The sequence below is a fragment of the Pseudochaenichthys georgianus genome, chromosome 16 (genome assembly GCF_902827115.2).
Source record: "Pseudochaenichthys georgianus chromosome 16, fPseGeo1.2, whole genome shotgun sequence".
NCBI lineage: Eukaryota > Metazoa > Chordata > Actinopteri > Perciformes > Channichthyidae > Pseudochaenichthys > Pseudochaenichthys georgianus.
This window is the reverse complement of record NC_047518.2, coordinates 44,710,540-44,714,625: the sequence shown is the minus strand read 5'-3', so window position 1 is coordinate 44,714,625 and position 4,086 is coordinate 44,710,540. Positions and strand designations below refer to the sequence as shown.

Below are 4,086 nucleotides of genomic sequence, written 5' to 3'. Positions count from 1 at the left end.
ACCCAGTTTTTCACAAGAAAAGGTGGGTGTGGTCCATGAGTGGTGGAAATTAGTCTGTTAGCTAATGTTTTTTTGTTTACTAAATTGACATTAAGTACTGTTAATATCTTTACAGCAAATTCACTGCTCTTCACTGCTCTTTTAGCTGACATTTAAAGGTATGGTAGGTAATTCACTTCAGAAGCAATTTTTGTTATATTCCATGGAATGCTCTTAACATCCCGATAGCAATGAATATATTAAATGCTTTGACAATAAATACATACAAAAAATTCATCTGTGGAAGCCGTGGCGCTGTAAAAAGCACGACCAATCATCTGAGCCGGCCCAGCTAAAATAACTGGATGGCCTACCTGCCTGTCAGCCTTACATCTGTGCACAAACTTATCTCGTGCCCTCATTGGTCATGTGCACGTTTGTGTGTGTTGGAGGAGGGGCTCTGTAAGATTTTTTTTCGGTTGTGTACTTTCAAATTCGAGCGCACTCGAGCTGGTTTCTCCATTCTTACCTACCTACCTACCTTTAATAAATGCAGGCACATTTTTAGCGCCTATTCATACTAAATCAGTTGTCCCTCCCCCTGGTGCCAGGTCCAACAGATCCATCTTTAGGCTCAGCAGCCCTGTCCCCCCATAAGGCTGAACCTGAACCAGCTTTTCTCCAAACTGAAGGAGGTGAGCAGCATTGTGTTGAATAATACTTAACATATCTGAAGGGAGACTGGAATACAATATATATATATATATATTATATATATAACAAAAAGCTAACATCTCATTTAAATTATACATTTCAAACACAGTATTTTCCCACATAGCCAATGATCTATATAAAACAAAAAACTGCTTTTAGTCTATTTAGGATGATGGACCGTTTGAAGCATTGAGTGATCAGTCTGTAAACAAAATGTTAATCACCGACATTTTGGTTATGATATTAATACTAATGTTATTATATTAAAGCAGGGGTGGGGAACCTCCGGCCCCCGGGCCATATACGGACCGCTAGACCATTTGGTACGGCCTGTGAGTGGTGGTGGGGCCCAATGTGATATATTTTCATGGGGCCCAAAATCCCTGGTGGCGCCCCTGCATTGAGGCCCCAAAAAGGTGGTTATGTCATAGCCGAGAATAATATTTTTGCAAGTCCGGCAGAGTAGGGGTCACGTCCTTTTTACACAAAGATGGAAAGGTGTGTCTTATGCCATAGCCATAGAATATGTCTGGTCATGTCCAGTCATGTACATCAGAGGCCATGCCCAGTTTCCACAAATATGGGTATGGAGGAGGTGTCTTTGGGTTTTTCTATCCTGTCTTTGAGCATAAAGACACTGGTAGAGACGGAGCAAACGAGAGAGAGCGGGGGGGGGGGGGGAGAGTTCCCCTGGTATACTCTCTCCCGGTAAAAGCTCTCTCCATGAGAGCTGGGTGTTTGCTCTCTGTCAGGTTCTCTCAAACTTGGTAAATATCTCTCGAATTTCTTTGTTGAAAGTTGAGTGAATTTATTTGTGAAATTAGTGGAATTAATTGATGTTTGTTGAAAGTTAGTACCCTGCCACCTGTAAGGAAAGGCCCTCCGAATTCATGCGGGACTAGTTGAAGTATACGCATGTGAATTGTGGACGAATGTGAATTGTGGAATGAATTGATGTTTGTTGAAAGTTAGTACCCTGCCACCTATGAGGAAAGGCTCTCCGAATTCATGCGGGACTAGTTGAAGTATTCGACTGTGGAAATGAGCAAATGAACTTTGTTGAATGAAAGTTTGAATGTGCTTTTTATTATCACCACGTCATTTATGAGGAAATGCCTCTAAATTCTATCAGGAGATTTAAATATCACAACTGAATTGGGCAGTTGAAGTTACAATTTAGTGTAATAAATGTAAAACTGTGAATTAGGGTTGCATATTATAACATGACCACAGCATGATATGTTTTGTAGGATTATAATGTTGTAAAGAGAGAAGGTAAAAATCCTGTATAAGTTTGGACCTATTTTTCTTCAAATAAACTGATCCCACCTTTTGGACTGGGATAACTTACATCTGTGCTCTCCTCTCCTGCTTCAAATGTAATATTGCACCCTGCCGCACTCACACTAAGGTAGGGCCACACCTCGTTTACTGATATCAAAATCTTTCGGGATCGCTTAAACAGATTTAGCGGGTCATCTGAATTGAAACAGCAGTTAATTGAACCTGGTTCTTCAGGAGTTGATAGAGGTGAGATCTTGCTGACGTTGGTGGATCTGAGCCAAGCAGTAAACTTACATAGACTCAATAACTTCTGTTAGGTCAATTAGTAGGTCTGAGTAATTTGCCGGAATACATTATCAGCTCCTCCCGACTCTTACCACCCCACTATTCAAACAAATTCAGTTGGTTAAAGTTGAACAAATGTTTCTATAAAATCTAAGTTGATAAGAAAAAAGCCCAATAACTTATTTTCATAACACGCTTGAAATAAACTCTTCCTATTTCCTCTTATGATAAGCAATCTGAGGCTTCTGTTTTAAGGAATGAGCTGCTAACAAGATAAATGAAACCCTCTGGAGAGCTGGGATGTAGGCTGTTTGTTTTCTTAAAGCATTTTCAAGTATTAAGGATAATTTACCTACATTTGATTTATTTTGCTGACTTATAAGTGAACTTATGAGGCAATATACCTAACCTCGAGTGAGGGGCCCAGCTCTTTGTATCATTTTGTGTATGTGGCCCTCGGTGAAAAAAGTTTAGACACCCCTGCTCTAAATGAATAACTGCTTCTGTCAGACCCTGAGGGGCATAAAGAAGGGCTCGTCCGGGATTTGAACCCGGGACCTCTCGCACCCTAAGCGAGAATCATACCCCTAGACCAACGAACCATGCACACATCAGTAGGCTGTCTATAATTGGATCTACAAACTGCCACGTTGTTCAAACTTCATGCAGTTGTCCAGTCTTCTTCAGGTAAACCACAGTGCCATCTGTGGGACGTTTATAGTACTGCAGTCAAAACACAAGGCATCACTCACCCCAACAGTTTTCTAATTATGTCCTCCTGTTTTATGCTTGGAAAATATCAAAACATCTATGTAGTTTAACATTTAATAACTCAAAGACACACCTTAAAGTCACCAGTATATCATACAATATTGTATTTATAATGTATTGTTTTCTCAGTCAGGCAGACATGGACATATTTATTTGAATGTTCGACTGTTTTAAATTGATATTAATAATTTTGTCACGATTTATGAGCTATATATATTTCCTGGCTTTAAATACTATATGCAGTGTGAATATAAAATGTTTTCCTTTATGTTTACTTAATGGTAACACACCTTTTTGATAGGATTATTCTCTTTTATAAATAATGTGTTCATACTTCCAATTTCTTTTTTCCTATTTTTAAACATGTTTTATTTTATGACTATTCTTTTTTAAATGTCTTTTGTGAATTAACTTAATGGAATTAATTAAGCTTCTGGGTGTGAATTATTTTATGTTTGTGAATTTAATTGCATTTATTTATTCCCTCATTTACTTAATTTTACAATAAGTAGGCTCTTGTGACAATATTGATCTTCATCCTTGTGTACGCACATATCATTATTTTAGAAATTACTGTAAATATTAAATTACATAATTGAGTTAATAAATTAAAGTAATTTTCTGATAAAATTATACATATCAAAAGGGATGGATAAAGTTCCTCTGTATAAACTCTCTGGCAATTAATAGATTTCTTTACAGTATATTTTAAAACGTGTACGCTGCGTACTGAACCTTTAAATGCATTCAGACCATAGATTCAGACCCAATCAATCAATCAATGTTTATTTATATAGCCCAATATCACAAATGTTACATTTGTCTCAGTGGTCTTCACAGTGTGTACAGAATATCAGTATGACAATACGACACCCTCTGTCCTTAGACCCTCACATCGTACAAGGAAAAACTTCCGAAGAAAACCCACAGTTTAAAGGGAAAAATGGGAGAAACCTCAGGGAGAGCAACAGAGGAGGGATCCCTCTCCCAGGACGGACAGACGTGCAATAGATGCCGTGTGTAAATTGAAAAGATAATACATTTGCAACATAG

General features: G+C 38.0%; 1 non-coding gene across 1 annotated transcript; it reads right to left on the bottom strand.

The window, feature by feature from the left end:
- Window positions 1-2,792: 2,792 nt before the first annotated feature.
- Window positions 2,793-2,864, bottom strand: trnap-agg (transfer RNA proline (anticodon AGG)). The gene has a single exon. It is a non-coding gene; the product is annotated as a tRNA-Pro (tRNA).
- Window positions 2,865-4,086: the final 1,222 nt, after the last annotated feature.